The sequence below is a fragment of the Pygocentrus nattereri genome, chromosome 3 (genome assembly GCF_015220715.1).
Source record: "Pygocentrus nattereri isolate fPygNat1 chromosome 3, fPygNat1.pri, whole genome shotgun sequence".
Taxonomy (NCBI): domain Eukaryota; kingdom Metazoa; phylum Chordata; class Actinopteri; order Characiformes; family Serrasalmidae; genus Pygocentrus; species Pygocentrus nattereri.
The window spans coordinates 7,211,775-7,233,729 of NC_051213.1; the positions used below are offsets into that span (position 1 = coordinate 7,211,775).

General features: G+C 46.4%; 1 protein-coding gene across 1 annotated transcript in view; it reads left to right on the forward strand.

The window, feature by feature from the left end:
- kmt2ca (lysine (K)-specific methyltransferase 2Ca) overlaps positions 1-21,955 on the forward strand; it is a 254,614-nt gene that overhangs the window by 14,006 nt on the left and 218,653 nt on the right.

The following is a 21,955-nucleotide window of genomic DNA, read 5'->3' on the forward strand; positions in this document are numbered from 1 at the left end:
GACCTGCTCGACAGACTCTCTGACTTGTTTCGCATTCAGACGTCATGAACTGCTGCGACCTGATCGACATGAAATCTGATCTGACCGATCGACCGGAGTCACATGTCCTGATATCAGAGTCAAATCGGATTTGAAACCACATACAAATGTGACTTGAATCCTGTTGTCGGGGATCTGGAGTTCATGTGGGTATTTATTTATTTATTTATTTATTTATTTATTTATTTATTTTCGGCTCTTCCGATTGCTGAAAGTGTGTCCCGCTCAGATCGGATATCCCGAAAAGTTGGATTTGAGTTGCGTGTCTGAACAAGGCCTAAGGCTGCGTTCACATTACCAGGCTGAAGTGGCACAAATCTGATTTTTTTGCCCTAATGTGACGCGGATCTGATGTTTTCAGGGCTGTGTGGACGCACATCTGATCTTTTCAAATCCGACCTGAGCCACTTTCATATGGGCTTTGGATTTGATCTGATTTGTGGCCATGCGGCCTTAATGAGACGCTCCGATCGTTTCAGGACGCTGGTTCGTTCACATTAATGACGGATTTGAATCGCTTGCCTAAACGAGCGCGAACCGCCGTGTCGGAGAGATCGGATTTGAGCGATGAGGCTTGTAATGTGAACTCGTCTTGTGCAGAGAACAGACTTCAATGACGTTTCTGCAAAGTTTAGTCCACAGTTTCTGTTTATTTGCCGAGTTTAACACGTTAAGATAATAATACTGTTTAGTATTAATGCTTTTCTACGTTTTATGTTTATTCCAATATGTTAAAGTCTGTAAGTCAATAGAAACTGTGCATTAAAATGCGGCGTGTGTTCTCGGTGGAGGATCTGTTGATGTAGTTTCACTCTACAAAACATGCAGTTTGACCAGCAGTGACCAAACGTCAACACGCGGCCAGCTTAATCTGCGGTCTAACATTGCAAAATCGATGCAGTCGAATTGCCACCTTCAGATGCGTTTTACACCCCTGCATGTCACGAGGAACCTATCAAAGCAACCAGCTACACTTACTGAAGGAGTCAGCCATCCATAGAATGTGTGTTACTGGCTGGTTATTAAAGTCAGAGTCTCTTGGTGGGATTATTACCACTGGCAGGCGCAGAGTACAGAGAATACTTGGCTTACACTTCCAGCCTCAGAACACAGCCTATCAGAGTGTGATCTGGCAAGAAATGAAGGAGGGGACACGGAGCCCGAGGCTAGCAGACGGCTGTTATTATTGAGAAGGGTTCTCCGTGTGGTCGTCCAGTGTGTGGATGGCCACATAGGAGCTAATTTCAGTTTGTAGGACGGAAAGATGTTCGTGTTTCTGAGCTTGTGTGTCTGTAAGCTGGGATACCAGTGGAGAAAAGCTTTGACTGATCGAGTGTGATGTGGAAATGGTTGTAGGCATAGTCTGTAGCGGTTGTGTGCAGGTGATGTATGTGCACACTGGACTGTTGGGGGGGGGTAGATTCGCACCACTGCAGTGTTGAGGTGCCTTATCACTGCAACGTGCGGTACCACCAGCAGAAATGTCTAATACTGACGGCAAGTGTTTTTAAAAGGATACTGGGGTTCAGATTCAGATTATTGGACAGAGTTGGCCGCTCCCGCTATCTCCTCCTCGGACTTGAAGCTCACGCGGGTTGCCAGATTTAGGACCTAGCGAACAAGCGCAAGGTTAAACGTTGACCAGCGGTGGCGAGTCATAGGCTGTTCGTTGGTCAGCTAATGTGTACGTTTGCAATGTTTTTACTGTTCGCAAATGGTGAACCTCCTCGTGTATTTATTTATTTATTTATTTAATTTTATTTATTTATTTATTTAACTTTGTCGATGTTGGCTGGGTTCATGGGTGACTACGTACACTAACCGAAGCTGAGCCTGTTATCCTGAAAACAAAAGCCCACTGCTTCAAAAATACAGGGTGATTTTAAAAGGATTCATCCAACTTCAAAATGATTTATTTCACTTGTAAATCGTTGCAGAACACTTCAGTAAAGTGTAAATGGTTCAACTGTAACCATAAAGTTTATCGCGTAACTTCACAAGTGTTCAGTGTGAACCTCCTCCAGCTGTACGGACATCAGCGCCATAGCCAAGTTCATCCCATACTCAATTGAACATGTCTGGTGTCGATGCACTCACGGCTCTTTCGGTGTGATTTCGGAGGTCGTCCAGTGTTGTTGGGCGGCACATAAACAGAATCCTTAACGTTCCCCTGCAAAAAGTCACACGGCATGAGATCTGGTGATGCTGGTGACCTTTTTATTGGACCTGTTGGTACCACCAATGAATGCTGTTGGAGGTTCACTGCCATACTGACCGTCAGAAACTCAATGACCTCTTTCAGTTGGATTGTGATTGGTTCCTAGGCACCTCTCGGTTGTAATAATATGGCGCTTTGAAATCGGGTGAATCGTTTTGAGTCATCGTCTACAAGGCAGCGAGTACAGGAAGTCAGCTTCTTGTCCGCCAGCTTTTTGTTTGAGTTTTCTTGTTCCACTATAAGTAATGCAGCGCTTCTGGCACCTCAGACTATTCATCAGGTTCCTGTTTGAATTTTCCCCATTCCGCCTTAAATCAGGAGCCTCAATTTTACTGCAGCAACAGTTAATGTGGAACGTAAAAATTAGAGCAAGAAGCTTTGAATGTCAAAATAACTTAAGATGCCCATTCCTACTAGCAGCTGTGATATATTAGTTAAGTTTAGCTAACTCACTGCTTTACCGGTCCAGGAGAAAATCAGCCAACTCGGCATCTGTCTTGGGCTACGTTCACTAGTCCTCCTTGATCAAATCCTGAATTATTATTTATTTATTTATTTATTTTTTTTGCTCAAATCTGATCCCTCGGACACGATGGTTCACACTCATTCAGGTAATTGATTCAAATGTCATTAATGTGGACAAACCGGTGTCCTGAAATGACCCTCATGTGCACATCTAGCTCAGTAACGTCACGTGAATGAATGAATGCCCTGAAAACACCAGATCTGAGTCACATTTAAGGCAAAAAATCGGGTTTGTGCCGCTTCATCCTGGTAATGTGAACGTCGCTTTAGTCCTTCTGAGCTCTGAGTTGTGTCCATCTTTTCAAATGCGCCTTTAATATTTACTCGCGTTCTTCTACGTCTCTGCTCTTTGAGCTTCTTAGGAGGGTGATGAGGATCTTTAGTTTGGGATCTGTTTTTTCCGATTGCTCCCATAACTGCAGCATGCTGTGTTTGCCTGCTAGTTTGTTTCACAACTGGCAACCCAGGGTGTTGAAATGGGCAGTGGGCAGGATCGCAGACGAAAACACTCTGGTAGAGAAGTTCCAGAGGAGAACGTGCTGGCTGTAGCACTGTGAGCGGAGAAGCCAGCCTTTAAACTTGGCATGTTTCCTTAAATGTCTAATGACGGATTGCGGTCATTCTGTGATTTAATACAGTCACAACATTACATATTGTTCCTTTTAATTCTTTGATATTAAGAAACAGGCGTCCGTGCTCAAAATCTTAGCTTTGTGTCTATTTTATATAAACTCATCGGCCACTTTATTAGTTACACCTGTTAAGTCGCTTGTTAACACACACGGCCGCAACTCAGTGCATTTAGGCATGTAGAGGTGGACAAGACAACTTGCTGAAGTGCAGACCGAGCATCAGAACGGGAAGAAAGGGGATTTAAGGGGCTTTGAACGTGGCGTGGTTGTTGGTGCCAGACGGGCTGGTCTGAGTATTTCAGAAACTGCTGATCTGCTGGGATTTTCACACACAACCATCTCTAGGGTTTACAGAGAACGGTCCGAAAAAGAGGAAACGTCCAGTGAGCGGTCAGTTGTGTGGACGAAAATACCTTGTTGATGTGAGAGGTCAGAGGAGAACGGGCAGACTGGTTCCAGATGATAGGAAGGCAGCAGGAACTCAAATAACCAACCAACATCTCTGAGGAACGTTTCCAGCACCTTGTTGAAAGTGTCATGAAGAATTAAGGCAGTTCTGAAGACGAAAGGGGGTCCAACCTTTTACTAGCAAGGTGTACCTAATAAAGTGGTGTGTTCCGTCTGTCGGGAGCCGCACTGACGCCAGTTTAGGTGGCAGCGACTCAAATTGAGGAAGTGAAGTCGAGCAGCTGGTGTTGGAGTGACAGAAAGCTGAAATCAAAACTGGAAATAAAACCTTCCGTGGTCTTCGGATCCCAAGCCCCCTTCCCAAGCTGAGGTTACCAGCATTTCTAGCTTGGTTAGCTCATCCAGTGGCCTGCAGGTCTAAACATCACAGGACGGGCTCGGTTCCGTCTAACCGCTGTTACATGTGTAGGCGATGGAGGCTCATGTCTGCGAACGCAGAGCTGAGCTCACTGTGTTTACGGCTGTACAGCAGCGCTTTCCCGTGGAACGAAGTCCGCCCTTCTGCGTTCTGCCTTGGTTTATCTGTAAAGGTGCATTGCGCTCTTCTACGCTTACAGTTCTGAGTAGAGTAACTCAAAATTGGTATCGGCAAGTGCTTAAAAACACGTAGCTGAACTCGGTCTGAAAAAACAGTCTCGATGAATCACGAAACAAATATTAGGAAACGATACTTAGTTGGATTTGGGCGCATCCCCCTTATGTACAGAGTAACGGCTGAAGCTTTAGCATTGGCTGGATCACAGATGCTGTGTTAGTCTAATTACAGCAGGGCACTCAGGGGTCTGCAGAAGTTTTTCAGAAGTTGTGTCTTGACTTAATTTTATCAGTTTATTACAGGGTAACTCAAAACGATTGATCCGGTTTCGAAGCACCATATTTTTACAACCATGAGGCGTCTAGGAACCAATCACAATCCAGCTGTAAGAGGGGCTCATCGTTTCTGTCGTCAGAAGACGGCTCCCTTCAGTCTGCGTTCTGCGTTCTCCACGTCAATAAGAGTGAATCCGTCATAACTGTGCAGCGTGACTTTCGTGGGCAGTGAAGCTCCAACAGCTCAGAGCGTTTGTGGTTGGTTCCACAGCACTGGACGATCTCCGAAATCCCACTGAAAGAGCCGTGAGAGCAGCGACACCCAACACTCAATCCAGTCTGGGCTGAGTTTGACTGTGGTGTTGGTGTCGTCCGTACAGCTGGAGGAGGTTCAGACTGAGACCTTGTAAAACTACATAATAAACTTTATGCTTATTTAAACCGTTTACAGCTCACTGCACTGATCTGATCTGTAATGACTGACAAGTGAAATGCATCTGATTTGAATTCGGATTCATCTTTTTGAATCGGCCTGTATCCAATCAGCCAATCGCCGTTCGCCGCCACCCAGCTGATGCGGTTTTAGCCATCAGCTCAACTCCAGGACCACTTTCAGCAACTTTTTTCCCCCTTCTGCTCTTTTGATTATTACAGTTTTCCATTACGGACCACCGTGTCCTTAATTCAAGCTGCGCTGACTGATAAAGCCGTGTTTTAATTTGGACGTGGGGTGAAGCACATAGGGCTGGAATGTTAAGTCTCTTAGCTCTGTAGGGACTTCGTATTTGCCTTGAACGTGCAGTGGATGACCCAGTTAGGCACTTGAACTTTTTAGCAGGAAGTGTTTTCTGGATGACCGTTGACCACATTTAAAAAAAAAAAAAAAAAAAAAAAAAAAAAATTATTATTATTTATTTATTACATTTTTTTTTGGTGGTTGCAAGCCTGGCTCTGCGGGAGCTGGAGTTTTGCCTCCAAAGCACCTTTTTGCGTCCCAACATTAGTTGACAGGCTGGTAATCGCTCAGCGAGACTGATCCTGCTGTAAAACACAAGATCACAGCAGGCAAAACACCTGAAAACCAGCTGAAATCAGACAGAATGAGTAGTAGGTTTCTTGTTATTGTGATATGATGAACAGCAGGACAGGTGCGTATTGGATATGAACATAGGGGCCGGGTGTCTTCTCACTGACCGCTACCTGTGCTGCTGCCTTTGCGTTTACAGAGGAAGAAAGTTCATTCTGCTTCCTCCCTGTGGTCTGTCTATCCCTTCAGAGCGGTCCACACCTATCAGGTGATGATGCAGAAGTGTCTCAGGTTTTTTCTTTCTTTTAATCATTGTTGTTTTAGGCTTTTTGCAAATGAGGTTCAGTTTAAGCATGAACTTGTCATTAAGCGTGCACCTTACAGTTATTTATTTATTTATTTATGGAAGTTATTATTGTGATTTTATTTTTAAAGGAGTTTTTGGTACAGCACATGTTTTGCTTTGGTGGTGTCTGTTTTGGTATTGATGGCTGTATCGATATTTATTTATAAGTGTACTTTTCCGTGGCGAGCATGTGCATAAAAACCAACACTGACGAACATCCAGTGTGGTAAACATGCTCTGATGAGTTAGGGTTGATTTTTACTTATTTATTTACAGGAGAAAGAAAAAACATACTGTAGTTTTAATGCAAGTCTATGGATCCAGACATCTTTCCAAGTCATTTTGGGCCGTTTCTTTTGCTCCGTTCATCATTAAATTTACACAGAATGTAAAGGGCAACAGGTCCTTTTGAAAATATGTCAAAAACTGGAAAATGGAGATACGAGGTTTTCTTCCAACAGCAGTGGTGTGGGTGTGGGTGTGTATTTATGTATGTATGTTTGTGTGTGTGTGTATGTGTGTGTGTGTGTGTGTGTGTGTGTGTGATATAATATAATGTATGTGTGTGTAAAAAATGGAGATATGAGGTTTTCTTCTCACAACGTGTGTGTGTGTGTGTGTGTGTGTGTGTGTGTGTGAGGGTGCATATTCTCTCCCTTACGCAACTTTGTGAAGAAAATAAAAAAAATTAAATATTTATTTAGTTTAATTTTCTTTCTTTTCTCCACAGAGTTGGGTCAGGGAGACGATTGTCACTTCTGTCCCAGCAGCTTTCAGCACTCGTTTTTCAGTAGATCAGCAGTTGTGATCTAAAGACGTCAGTAGTTGTTGTGAAAGTGGATTTTTATTTATTTATTTGTTTCACGTTCTTGCTTGATGACGATTACGACGCTCAGCAGTTCCGAGTCTCTTGTTTATCGCGCTTCACAATGTGCCGCACTTTTTCAGTAGGACACTGCAGGCCGGTCAGTTGAACCCCTGCGCTTTCACTGAAAGGCCACGCTGTTTATATTGAATTGTCTTGCTGAAACGAGCGGCGTCGGATCTGACCGAACAGACGCGTCATCAAGGCAGCGTAATCTCCAAAAATACGCCCAAATGCTTTAATGGCGCCTTCACAGAGGCGGGAGTTGCCTACTAATGCCCCCGTAACACGACGGACGCTGGCCCTTGAGCTTTCTTGCGGTCAGGGCAGTGCTTTTCCGCTCTGGTCCAGAGAGCCACGGTTTCTGAAGACACTTGTAGGCCACAGCACAAATTTCCACTTTGCACCGGTCCGTCTCGGATACATGGGAGGCAAAAAGAAAAGTGAAAGAACGGCATCGTTCCTCAAAGTCTTAGAGTCTCAAGAAAAACGACCATCATGTCCCAGATCTGCTGAAACTGAACATCAGAGCAGACGCTGTCAGACCAAACTGCCTCAGAGAAAAGGCATCAGACCAAACGCAAGCCTGGTCGAGCAAATACTGGCTCATATAACCTGGAGAACTGTGTCTCGATATAAAAGCCAGCATAATATTTTGTTATTTCTGAGGCCATTTGGTCACCAGATCTGAGACATGACGGTGGTTCTCCTCGAGACTCCGAGTCGTTTACCTTGAGGAATGATGCTGTTCTGACTCAGAGGTCTGAGGTTTCCTAAAATGTAGCCCCGCCTAGTACTAATTAACATATATTTGCACGTTGGTCAGTTTGAAAACTAAAACTTGGGAAATGAAAAGCAGATCGCCAGCAGGTGGCGCCGGTGTTCGTTTGCCACGTCGACGCCGAAAAACCATCCCAAACTGTCACTTTATCCATTTTAATTTTAATTTCGTCAGATATGAAACCAGTTGATATGACAGGAATAAAGCAAACGGTGTGTTTTGGTTTCAGTTCTGACGCGTGTTCCGCGTTTCATGAAGAAAAGCCGCAGCCAAAGCGACGCTGGGGTTTTCTTTTCTCTATTAGCCTCATCGTTTTAGATTTGGCGGTGAAACGCCGGAATACCGACTGTGATGAAATGAGTTTTAAATGTACTTTTATTTTTGTCACAAACGGCTTCAGATGTCGGCATTTCACTTTCATATTTGGCGGGATGTTTGTGCAGATGTTGGGACAAAGAAATGGCAAAAAGAGGTTTACATTTTAAACGTTTTGTGGTTTTAATTTTAACTTCTTTTGGCTGGATTTGCCTCCCGCACAGGGTCAACGAGCGACCGAGCGTGTTCATTTTATATATGGGCACAGTATTGCACTGTTCCAGTGTTTAGTACCGTAATGTTATGGAATAAAAGCTGCATGTATAGCTGTACACATTGCCATATATGTGATTTAATTACAAATGATGATTATTATTATTATTATTATTATTGTTGTTATTGTTATTATTATTATTATTATTATTATTATTATTATTATTATAGAGCAAATTTTAAGGTAAAAATTGACCAAGAATATCTGACCGTCTGGTGTGTTAAGCCATAGTATTGTAGTGTATCGTGACTCTTGTATCATGATCAGTGTCGTTGAGTCGCATCTAAATCCACGGAGCAGCGTTTCCAGTTGAAACGCTCAGCGGTGAAGCGTTAGTTGTGATATTTGAATTTGAGGCCAACTTTTAATCGTCTGTTAGGATCTTCTTTCATTCCACAACACATGGGTTCTCACTGTAACTGCCCACGAGTGTAAGCTATGAAGCCAGTGCCCCGTGGGCGTCGTTCATGCGAAGCGTGACTGTTACTGTACATATGGAGATGAGCTGGAAACGGCCACCTTCTAATAGCTGCTCCGCTGTATTTATCAAGGTTGGTAATGGCACAGGGTGGCACAGGCTGGCACAGGCTGGCGGGCTAGTTTCTGCCTGGTCTAGGTGGGTTTGACTGATACGGTCTACTCTGCGTTGAGCGCGGCCTCGGCGCGGGCGTTCCTGTGGTTATTATTAACCGGAATACGCAGGTGGTGAGAGTTTTAATGTCAGAGCAGCGGTAGGGGATCACTGTAAATTGGAGGCAACTGTTTAATGAGTCACTGAGGAGCGTTTGTCACTTCAGGTGCTGCTGGTTGTGAAGTGGATTGCGTATGGAGAGACCTCGTGGTTAAAGCCTGTGTAGTATTTGGCAGGATCGCCGACTCGTTCAGCAGCGCCTTATCTTACCTAATCAACACGTAAATGTAAGGTCGTCATATAGTGTGTGTGTGTGTGTGTGTGTGTGTGTCAGAACAAGAGATTTTGTGCAGGTGTGAATTAATGACTTCACCTCATTTAAAGGTGAAATAAATTTGGGTTTATTAATGTCATTTCTTACATTTGAAGTGCTGATTTCAGAGGCACTGTTCAGTTTTTAATTTTAGGGACGCATCAATATTTGAACTGAGGCCGATGCCGATATGCATTGTGTCTGCTAAGTCAATACATACATTTATCAAACGTAAAAATTGGGACTGTAGCTGCTAGTGCTGGGCGATATGACCTCAAATCAATATCACGATTAATATTTTACCTCGATTACGATTAATGAATAATAATTATTTTAATATTTCACTGAAAAGGTCTGTACTGTAAATATGCTCTGCATATCTTAACGTAAATTGTCTCAACAGCCAGATCGGGATTCACGTGGCTTTTACATCAGTCCATCTCAACATTCGCCATAAGTTGGCGCTGCTGAGACTCAAAGAACAGTTAAAGGTCTGAAAGCAGAGTTTTTAAAAATCCGCGGACGCGAACCAAAGAAGTGACCGTGTCCTTTTTGCGGCGAGCTGAACACGTTATGGGTGACGAGTCCAGCGGTCAGTCAGTGAAACTTCATATTGGCGTCTGTGGTGCTGGTGAAGATGAAGCTGATTCTCTGGGAGCGACTGGCGTTCGTTGGCAGTCGTTATTGTTTACCTCTGGACGAGCCGCGTGAAGCAGCGTGAGGCGGCTCTTTTGCGCACGTGGGTCGGTTTAGGAGCTGATCTGCTCAGACTGTCGCATTCAGATCACGTTTAGAAGATAATCTGAACAACCAAACCTAAAATTGGCTTTAGCGAGAAAATAAGACTTTATACCTGCTGTGTGAACGTAGCCATAGCTTCCATGTCCCAGACCGGACGTGGCGGAGGCCGTGACCACGTGTGTGGTAGTACGTTTTTAAGGGGACAGTGCGTGAACACAGAGTCGGGAAGGATTAACAGGATTTTAAATCAAAAGAACCGACATGGGCAAGATTATGCCCATTAGCTTAGTTACTTTTCGATTAATCGACCAGCCCTAATAGCTGCCTGGACTGGCATTACAGAAGAGTACAACAGATACACCTGCGAGTGTGAGCACAGATATAGGTCTGAAATATTTTGGGGTTAGGCAGTGTGACACAAATATATTACAGAAATATTACATCAGAGGTGTCAAATTCAGGTCCAGAAAGTAAAAGTCCTTCCCAGGATTTTGTTCCAACAGGCTGGCTTCTCTAGTTAGATCACACCACCAGCAGAGCTGTCCAGCCTGTTGGAACAAAATCCTGGGAAGGATTTTTACTTTCTGGACCTGAATTTGACACCTGAAATATTTTCACAGTAGGGGGTGTCGTTAAATTTAGTTTCCTGAGGTTTAAGAAGTTGGAACAGACAAAATAAGAACCTGTTTGTGGCACAATAAAAAAATATAACAATAATAATAATAATAATAATAATAATAATAATAATAATAATAAAAAATAATAAAAAACTTGCAACTACAATTACTGGTAATTATTGGTGGGTAACACCTGCTTTCTACACCGTAGACTGGGGTTCAATCCCCGACTGGGTGAGCTCCCTACACTCTACCAATAAGAGTCCTTGGGCAAGACTCCAAACACCGCCTTCGCCTACCTGTGTAAAACGGTCACGTTGTAAGTCACTCTGGATGAGTGTGTCTGCACGGACTATGATTATGCGAAGACGGGGGGCCTTGCAGGGTCACTCTTTGCAAGACCTTCAGTTTTTGAGAGCATTTCCCATCATGCACCTGGTGGAAATTTACAAGCAGGGGAAACCCCTTTTTCTTCATTCTGTAGTGATACAAATGAGAAGATAGGTTAGCGGGACGTGGGAAGATCAGCCAGGTTAGCGGGACGTGGGAAGATCAGCCAGGTTAGCGGGACGTGGGAAGATCAGCCAGGTTAGCGGGACGTGGGAAGATCAGCCAGGTTAGCGGGACGTGGGAAGATCAGCCAGGTTAGCGGGACGTGGGAAGATCAGCCAGGTTAGCGGGACGTGGGAAGATCAGCCCGGTTAGCGGGACGTGGGAAGATCAGCCAGGTTAGCGGGACGTGGGAAGATCAGCCAGGTTAGCGGGACGTGGGAAGATCAGCCAGGTTAGCGGGACGTGGGAAGATCAGCCAGGTTAGCGGGACGTGGGAAGATCAGCCCGGTTAGCGGGACGTGGGAAGATCAGCCAGGTTAGCGGGACGTGGGAAGATCAGCCAGGTTAGCGGGACGTGGGAAGATCAGCCAGGTTAGCGGGACGTGGGAAGATCAGCCAGGTTAGCGGGACGTGGGAAGATCAGCCAGGTTAGCGGGACGTGGGAAGATCAGCCCGGTTAGCGGGACGTGGGAAGATCAGCCAGGTTAGCGGGACGTGGGAAGATCAGCCAGGTTAGCGGGACGTGGGAAGATCAGCCAGGTTAGCGGGACGTGGGAAGATCAGCCAGGTTAGCGGGACGTGGGAAGATCAGCCAGGTTAGCGGGACGTGGGAAGATCAGCCCGGTTAGCGGGACGTGGGAAGATCAGCCCGGTTAGCGGGACGTGGGAAGATCAGCCCGGTTAGCGGGACGTGGGAAGATCAGCCCGGTTAGCGGGACGTGGGAAGATCAGCCCGGTTAGCGGGACGTGGGAAGATCAGCCCGGTTAGCGGGACGTGGGAAGATCAGCCCGGTTCACTGTAGAGCTGCATATTCCAGCAGATCATCGCCAGGTTTTAAATCAACCTGCAGGTACTTTTTTATTTAACGTAAAGATTTACACACCAACAAAACATGCGGCGGTTCAGCATTTGTTTTCTGGGTGTTATGAATTAAGCCATGGAAAATAAGCAAAATCAGAAGCCACAGTAACAGAGAGCCAAAAAAAGAGCAAACGCGCCATTGATGGTTCTTCAATAAAGCCGTTCTTAAACTCCTCTGCACGTTTCCTCACATCACTGTTACAGGCTTACAGTGAGCTTTTAAATCTGATAAATATTAGATATTAAATCTGTTTACATTTAAAGTCAATACGATTAAGTTGTGCAATTAAAATGATTGAATGTGCATTTATTATTATTATTATTATTATTATTATTATTATTATTTACCGTTCTGCCAGTGTACTTGGTTGTTAGGTGCGAGTTCCACGGTGTCTGACGCATTTCATGCTTTCTCTTCTGCGCATTTGTTTACCACAACCCAACATGGCCAATTAACATTTGTGCTTACTGTAACGTCTGATGTGAATATTGATGACTACGATCATCACACAGCAGTTTCGATTAACATATCATTATAATATTCTGGCCTGGCCAGAATATTATGATTATCGAACCCTCTCACAGTGTAAATAACCCCTTAAAGCAGCAAAGGGTGCTTGGGGTGTTCATGGTTCTGTATAGGACCATTTTCTTAGCTAAAGAACCCTTGAAGGGCTGAGTGTGCACATCAAAATAACGCCGGCCAACTCTGACTCGCCCGTATGTGTGGAAAGTCGTGGGAATATAATCCTGATGTATATTCTGGCCAGCCCTGTCCGTTATCACGGCCTTCTAATCGTTCCGAAGTGTGTAAACATTCACGAGCACCTTGATTGCTTCTGGGAGTTGCTTCCAGTCATCTGGCACCGTGATTGGTCAGGATGCTCACGGCACCCAGAAAAGCACTGCGATTGGCTCATGTTCCGGCCCTCTGCGATATCAGTATTGCGGAGTCCGGTATCACGGCTGATAAACGAGCGCTAATTTGTGCAGTCGGGGCTTTGGAGAGCAGGCTGGACGTATGCAGTGCTGTGAACCAGCACTGCCTCGGATAAGAAACTGAGCTGACTGAGGCGCCTCTTCTCTGATTGGCTGTAGTCTTGCAAACAGCTACAGTAAGAAGGGGTGTAGCTGACCTGAGAGAGAGAGAGAGAGAGAGAGAGAGAGAACTGGGAGCGTAAACAAGCTCGCCGTGTCCTTTTCTCATAAGCCGAGGAACAGCTCCGTTGAAATCCTCAGCAGTGTTGATCAGTGGGAAGCGTGTTCATTTGCTGCCGTGATAAACGAGCGTCTCTCTCTTCGGGATTTTTGAGACTGCAGCATTGACTGACTAACTGAGAAGCGCTAAAACTGGTTAAAGCTGTTGATCTCGGCTGTAAATGTCTGTTTGTTGGAAAACTGCATATAAATTCTAACTGTATTAGAATCAAATATGTGTAAGTGAGATGTAAGAATAACGCTTGGTTCATGAAATGACTTCAGTGCACAGCGATGCCTCCATGCCGTTAAATGGATTTGTGTAATGTATAGAGTGTGGATGTGTCTCAATCCCAAGTGACCGTCTCGGCTGTATTTTCCTCTGTTTGGCTGCAGAATCCAGTATTTAAATTCCAGGGTAGTGCAGTAGGTAGGGAGCAGTGTAGTGCAGTAGGTAGGGAGCAGTGTAGTGCAGTAGGTGGGGAGCAGTGTAGTGCAGTAGGTGGGGAGCAATGTAGTGCAGTAGGTGGGGAGCAGTGTAGTGCAGTAGGTGGGGAGCAGTGTAGTGCAGTAGGTGGGGAGCAGTGTAGTGCAGTAGGTGGGGAGCAGTGTAGTGCAGTAGGTGGGGAGCAGTGTAGTGCAGTAGGTGGGGAGCAGTGTAGTGCAGTAGGTAGGGAGCAGTGTAGTGCAGTAGGTGGGGAGCAGTGTAGTGCAGTAGGTGGGGAGCAGTGTAGTGCAGTAGGTGGGGAGCAGTGTAGTGCAGTAGGTGGGGAGCAGTGTAGTGCAGTAGGTGGGGAGCAGTGTAGTGCAGTAGGTGGGGAGCAGTGTAGTGCAGTAGGTGGGGAGCAGTGTAGTGCAGTAGGTAGGGAGCAGTGTAGTGCAGTAGGTAGGGAGCAGTGTAGTGCAGTAGGTGGGGAGCAGGGAGCAGGGTAGTGCAGTAGGTGGGGAGCAGGGAGCAGTGTAGTGCAGTAGGTAGGGAGCAGGGAGCAGGGTAGTGCAGTAGGTAGGGAGCAGGGAGCAGGGTAGTGCAGTAGGTAGGGAGCAGTGTAGTGCAGTAGGTAGGGAGCAGTGTAGTGCAGTAGGTAGGGAGCAGTGTAGTGCAGTAGGTGGGGAGCAGTGTAGTGCAGTAGGTAGGGAGCAGTGTAGTGCAGTAGGTGGGGAGCAGTGTAGTGCAGTAGGTGGGGAGCAGTGTAGTGCAGTAGGTGGGGAGCAGGGAGCAGGGTAGTGCAGTAGGTGGGGAGCAGGGAGCAGGGTAGTGCAGTAGGTAGGGAGCAGGGAGCAGGGTAGTGCAGTAGATGGGGAGCAGTGTAGTGCAGTAGGTGGGGAGCAGGGAGCAGGGTAGTGCAGTAGGTGGGGAGCAGGGAGCAGGGTAGTGCAGTAGGCAGGGAGCAGGGTAGTGCAGTAGGCAGGGAGCAGGGTAGTGCAGTAGGTGGGGAGCAGGGAGCAGGGTAGTGCAGTAGGTAGGGAGCAGGGAGCAGTGTAGTGCAGTAGGTGGGGAGCAGTGTAGTGCAGTAGGTAGGGAGCAGTGTAGTGCAGTAGGTGGGGAGCAGGGAGCAGGGTAGTGCAGTAGGTGGGGAGCAGGGAGCAGGGTAGTGCAGTAGGTAGGGAGCAGGGTAGTGCAGTAGGTGGGGAGCAGTGTAGTGCAGTAGGTGGGGAGCAGGGAGCAGGGTAGTGCAGTAGGTAGGGAGCAGGGTAGTGCAGTAGGTAGGGAGCAGTGTAGTGCAGTAGGTAGGGAGCAGGGTAGTGCAGTAGGTGGGGAGCAGTGTAGTGCAGTAGGTGGGGAGCAGGGAGCAGTGTAGTGCAGTAGGTGGGGAGCAGGGAGCAGGGTAGTGCAGTAGGCAGGGAGCAGGGTAGTGCAGTAGGTGGGGAGCAGTGTAGTGCAGTAGGTGGGGAGCAGGGAGCAGGGTAGTGCAGTAGGTGGGGAGCAGGGAGCAGGGTAGTGCAGTAGGTGGGGAGCAGGGAGCAGGGTAGTGCAGTAGGTGGGGAGCAGGGTAGTGCAGTAGGTGGGGAGCAGGGAGCAGGGTAGTGCAGTAGGTGGGGAGCAGGGAGCAGGGTAGTGCAGTAGGTAGGGAGCAGGGAGCAGGGTAGTGCAGTAGGTGGGGAGCAGGGAGCTGTTTGAGATTCAGCCCCAGCGTGAGAAGAGGGGCGTTGCTGGATTGGTGCTAAATAAGACTCACGGTGCTAATTTGGTAACAAAGTGATGACACAGGTTTTGCATGAGCCTCTTAAACTCCTCGGGACCACCGGTGGCTCCAAAACACACGTCGTCATGTTCTTCATAACGTTCATACGTGACGTCATTTCAAACCCTTATAATAAAAGAAGCTGAACTTTGTTTTTCTACTGAAAGTCGAGCCGTTTTTCCCCAAATCTGGGCTCTAAACTATAAACAGACGGCGTCTCTTCAGTGATCTGCTCTGGAAACATCACTTTTAGAAAATAACACAAAGAGCGTCGGAGATTTTTGGCTTTCAGCAGTAAATTGTAAGCATGTAGTGATATGTGGAGATCATAAACACGTGTTCTGTTCATTTGCACTTTTACAAAAAATAATAAAAATAAATTATTTACGTTTATTTCGTGCAGTTACTGAATAATTTGCCTTACGAATTTGGTCACGGAAATTCAGATGAGCAAACCAAAATGCACCCCGGAGCGTAAGAGGTTGAACCGTACTGGTATGGTAAGTTTTAAACAGCGATGTCGTGGAATGGATTGGTTTGAATCCGTCAGCAGGACCTGTTTTAACGTTATGAAGGACCGTTTAGATTTCTAGTCTCCTTCCAGGACTCGTCAGGTTTCGGTCCTTGCGGGTCAAAACCCTGCAGACTTGAACTCGCTGCCTAATAAAACGCGGCCGTTTCAGCTCATCAGCTGATTGCCGACGCCTTCATGACCTGAATTCGGAGTGGTAGATGAAGATAAACGCTGATGTCCACAGCACTTTGGCCTGGAAGGCCCCCTCTTTGACCTGCCTGTTGTAGGAGCTCTTTGGAAATGGTCAGCACCCTCACACACGTCCGAACGCAGTGTTTTGCTTCTTGTGTATTTTTATTTATTGAGTGTGTTTCACACACTTACTGCCCAGATACATGTTTTACAGTTTTTGGCTTGAGTCCTTGTTTGTCAGTTATTGTTATTAATAATTATTGATAATTGGGGGCGGAGCTGTACTGGCGGTTTGTTTATGAGCTCTTATTTTTCTTGTTTTTGGCAGGAAATTTTATTTATTTATTTATTTTTTTCTACCCATGCAGAACGAAGGCCAATAAACTCACAGAAGACGTGACAAAGGGTTTTTATTTTTTCTTCATCACACACTTTACCTGAAAATATGAAATTGCATCATCTAGAAGGTGAAGAATGTTTAAATCCTTCTTATTTTCAAGCTTGTATTTGGTTCCAGCATCACTCGAAGTGCTTTGCTGCTTGTTTATTTCCGGGACCGGCGTCCGTTTTCGCGCGTGCTCAGACTGAGAAACCCGGGAGAAGTCAGTCAGAGTTTATATGCACTGAGAAATCTGACTACTGAGCTAAAATCCAGCCTCCTTGCTCTGATCTGAGAAATCAGAGTCTGGTGTTTACTTGACCGTTTGAATAATCAGGTAAATGCAGAAATCGGATGATCACACTCGACGGTGATATCGGCTGACCGGTATATCGGACCTCCCCTATGGTGTAAGAGTTCAGCACATTAAAGACTAAGCAGGTCTGTTTAAAGGGAAACGGTAACATGTGTTCGTATTAGTGACGGTGCTTTGGGGAACGAAGCCAAGCTCGGCTCGTTTTATCCTCTTGTTGTGCTCATCAGCGCTCAAGTCTTTCAGCATTTTAAACAGAAGAGCTACAGTTTGTGCTTCTAACAGCAGTTCAGAAAAGAAGCTTTGGGCCCTTCACGATGCTTTGAAGGTGAAGCTGAGTGTTAAGGATGGATAAATACACCTAAACCATTAGCGCAGAGCTGTTTTATGTAGAGGTCCTTGTTATCTTTTGGAGTTGGGAGGAGGAAAGAGCGAGCGAGCGAGCGAGAGAGGGGGAGTGAGAAGGACACACGCTGGGCATCAGCTGTTGTGGTCAGCCTGGATGGACTGAGGAGTGACAGCTAGCTGTGTGTGTCATTTGAAACCAGAGAGGGCCGCCGCGGTTAAATCAACATTCAAATAAATAACAACAACAATAAAGTACCCGGTGCGAGGCTCGCCGCAGGACGCCGGGGTTTGTCTTCCTTGCCCCCGTGGCCCCCACCGCAGCGTGACTGCGCTGAATAAAATCTCTAAATTAATTTAAGCAGGGCGCCGTGGAGAGCTGAGGCGCCACGCCGAGCGCCGGGCGCTTCCTGCCGCGCTGCACACACACAGCTGTGCTCGCAGTGAGTCAACAACACTACCTCAGCCTTCGCTCGCTCTCTCTCTCTCGCGCTCTCTCTCTCTCTCTCTCTCTCTCTCTCTCTCTCTCTCTCTCTCTCGCGCTCTCTCGCGCTCTCTCTCTCTCTCTCTCTCTTGCTATCTCTCTCTCGCTCGCTCTCTCTCGCGCTCTCCATATCTCTCTCTCTCTCTCTCTCTCTCTCTCTCTCTCTCTCTCTCTCTCTCTCTCTCTCTCTCTCTCTCTCTCTAGCACCCACTATCGCACTCTCCCTCTATATCGCTCTGTCTTGCTTGCTCACGCTGTCTCTCGCTCGCTCACTCACGCTCTCTCGTTCACACTCTCACTCGCTCTCGCGCTTTCTCACGTGCTCTCTCTCTCTCCCCCTCGCTCTCCCTCCCCCTCGCTCTCCCACCCTTGGTCTTGCCTTTCGTTTGCTGTCTTGCTCGATATCTCTCGCTCTCTCGCTCGCTCGCTCTCTCGCTCTCCTTTCCAGCCCTAACCCTTTCCTCTTACGGTTTCAGGGCCCGACTAATATCTTACGCATATCGCTCATCTGAACTAAACCTCGTATCTCCAAAATGGTAACTTTACAGGAGAAGGACTAAACATCCTTCCTTTGCTGCTTTCATCATGACATTTACAGACAATGTAAAGGACCAAAGGCATTTTCAAATGATGCCAGAAATGGAGATACGAGGTTTTCTTTCCGACAGAAGCAACATAATACAGTAAAATATACACATGCAGGGAGATTCACTCGGAAGAGGCCCCGGATGTTCTGTTGTAACTCCCGTTGATGAAGGATAAAGCAAAAAAACGCTGCATACCTCGACATGTGTAGTCGATTGCATTACATGTGATGCTGGAGGTGATCTCTGTTTTCTGCCAGACACATTTCGACGCAGTGCTTCATGTTCCTGAATGTTTCTTGCCTGAACGACGTTCCCTGCCTGAACGACGTTCCCTGCCTAAACAATGGCACCTACCTCATCGCTCCCACGCAGGGGCATCCCGGCTTGTTCGAAGGTCCGTATGCGGAGGAGCGCATCGTACGTTGCTTTGTGTAGATTGGTTCATCATAGTGAGTTATTACAGAGCATTCAGGGCCTCTTGTGAGTGTGTGCGAGTGAGTGCGAGTGTTTACAGATATCAGTAGTGATGCTGCTGAACACTAATTAATAACGCTTTGTCTGTAGTGTGCAGTGACCACTCTGCTCTCGTAGGAGAGGAATCGCTCATTTGTGAAGATTTCCGTGGTTTCTTGCTCTGATACGTTAACCAGCGGCTGAGCTCCGTTGCAGCAATACAGGCTGAACTGGCCTATTTGAACATGGAAAAACAGCATGACTTTAAAACGTGATGCAGGCAGAACTTGTGTTATGTTATAACACCCGCCTTTCTATGGAGAGAGCTCATTAAAAATGAACAAAACTCCAGGGTTTTTGTCCGTCTGCCCGCCCGTCCGTCACGATGCGTATCGCAGTACAGGACTAGTCATTCACTGTGGTGTTATATTGCGATACTGTAAGCAGGTCAGTTGTTTTTTTTTTTTTTACCCTGATTTTAGGAAAACTGTTATAATATAGAAAACACACCATCATAGGAGTAAAATCTGAGTAAAAATAAAGTTTTTTATACAGTCAGTCCAGTGAGATCTGCATTCGCCTTCATCAGAGTCCCTGTAACTTCCAGCGTCATAGCGCTACGTTTTGTGGTGGTAAAAAAAAAAGAGTCTTACCTCGTTGTACAACTTGTGCCTAGCAATGTCGGAGCTGTGTTGTCGGGAGCGTATGGTGTGATGTTCTGATATGTTGTGCTGCCCTGTTGAAATGTCCTGCCATAGGGCATAAATGTAGGTGGTTCCCTGTGCAGGTAGGACATTTCTATTGCCTATAGCTATAGGAGCTTCCTATTGCCCAGCTTGCTTATGGTGCTTATTATTACAGTGGCGAAAGGCTGTGGCGCACAGGACGCGCCGTGTTGTTCAGTGTCCAAAAATGTGAAACTGTTGTTTGCAATGGGTGTTTGCGTAGCGGCACCGACAGGCGGCACCGACAGGCGCGTCACAGTGCACCACGCGGCATTTTGCCACTACTTTGTTAAATTAAAGATATTGAGACCCCAGAAAGACACCGTAGATCACTGTGGCTTGAAACTGTGCATAGAAAGGCATCTGGTGTTTGGGATAATTGGGCAGATCTAATGGAGAGTTAGCCGGGTTAACGGTACTTTCTGAGCCTTTCTCAGCTGGGAAACGGCCAGACTGTGGAGAGGCGGTAAACCTGGTGATGAGTGATGCTGAAAACTCCAAACCGGGCGTTTTTGGGCTTTCCCTGCTGGCGTTCTGTAGCAGCACTCATGACTGCACGACGACCCGTGACGCACCAGGTGTGCGACGGCCTTTAGGTGCCAGAACTTAAGGTGAAATGGGAAAATTCAAACAAGCTGAGCTGTGTCCAAATCTCCTTGTCTGTAAATGTTACAGTGAGAGTGAATAGGATGTTTTGATGGCGTAAATCACCTTATCAAGGTCTAAGTAGGAATATTAAGCTGGACAGTACAATAGGCTGCACAACAGGCTTGAAGTAAGGCCGAGTTAAGTTACTACGCTGCAGTAATGATGTGGGCTTGCTCTATAGGTAGGACAGACCTGTTAGAACAGCAGTCTGAGGCCCAGTCCCATTTCTTATTCTCACCCCTACCCCTTGTTTTCGAGTGTAACCCTCCCCCTTGAAAGTGAGTTAGAAGGGGGTAGTGGTTGAAATCTTCCCCCTGTGAAATGGGACGAGCCTTCAAGAACCGGACACGTCATCAGTTGTCGTCAGCGACTTTTACGTAAACAGACGAGACGAGGCCGATTCCAGTACGCCGCCTCCAGCTGTGGTGATCTCACTTGTGTGTCACGTGACAGGACAGGTGAATCATATTTAAAATATCCTGATATATTTTTTTCCAGGCTGTGATTTCCTGCTTTGTCTCCAGACTACAGCAGTAACGGTACATCACACTGACATTAGCCGTTTATCTGAAGGAGACTGGAAAGCATCGGCGCTCCGATTCATTCACAACTTCAATTGTATGCATCAATCAAATGAGTCACCGAATAAAAAGCACAAACAAAAAAAACTACGTCACTTCATTAACAGCTGCTCTGAGGCGACCCTGCCGGCCTGCAGTGACCGCAGAGGAGGGGAAAGTTCAGCTCCTCACTGCTCAAATACATTTAGGGCACCACACGCCTTCAAAGAGGGGGGCGATTATTTATTATCACCGCCAAGAATTCTTCAGTGATATGAAGCTGAACTTTCTAATCGCCAGCTTCATGATCGATTTCCAGTTCCGCCTTAAATGCACGTTCTGGTACGTGAGGTTGCTGCACCATTTAAGGTGGAACGGGGAATTTCACCTGGTAGTGACCGAGACTTCAGGGCATTACTGGCGATTTTTATGCGTGTTTATGAAGGAAATGACCATAAAACGCTGTTAGTGGTTCTTACAGTATTTATATTACAATTTATCAGAGAAATACATCTGTGTGTCTCTTTGGTCGCTTGTGCAGCCGTATGGCCGACGATTCGCAGGGCATTCCGGGAATTTCCTGATAACGCTCCGTTTGTAGTGCAGCCTCTGAAAAATCTCCGTTTGAGGGCCAAACAGCCCCAACACTTCACCCCACCCCTCCATCTCAACAACAACCGGGACACCCCTACCCCTAGACGAGAACATGCATAACGGAGGGGTGGGGCGAAGTGTTGGGGGCAAGGGGTGAGATGGGAATTGGGCCTTAGTCTGTCAGATTCAGCCGTGAGCAGTAGCCTTACTACTCCGCTAGGTCTGCCCATACTAACGTTAGCGGTGAGCCCTTGTGCTACTTCTAATGTCTAATGGCTGAGGATAGATTACCGCACTGCCATCCACCCGTTGCAGGTGTAAACACACCACTGTCTGCTGCAAGTTGCATGTAAACAATTAAAAATCGACTCTGTTTTTGAGATTTGGTGCATAACAAAAACGTGTCGCAGTACTTATAGATGCTTCTTACACCCTGTCTGCCTCTCCCATCTGTCTATCTATCTGTCTATCTATCTGTCTATCTATCTGTCTATCTATCTGTCTATCTATCTGTCTATCTATCTCTGTCTATCTATCTCTGTCTATCTATCTCTGTCTGTCTGTCTGTCTATCTATCTATCTATCTATCTATCTATCTATCTCTATCTATCTATCTATCGTTCTATCGTTCTATCGTTCTATCTATTAAGTAATCAATCAATCACTTTAATTAATTAATTAACCAATTAGTTAATTAGACTTTTACCCAAAGTGCTCACGGGTTTTACTTGTGTACTTCCCACCTGCTGGTGCTCGTGGTCTCCT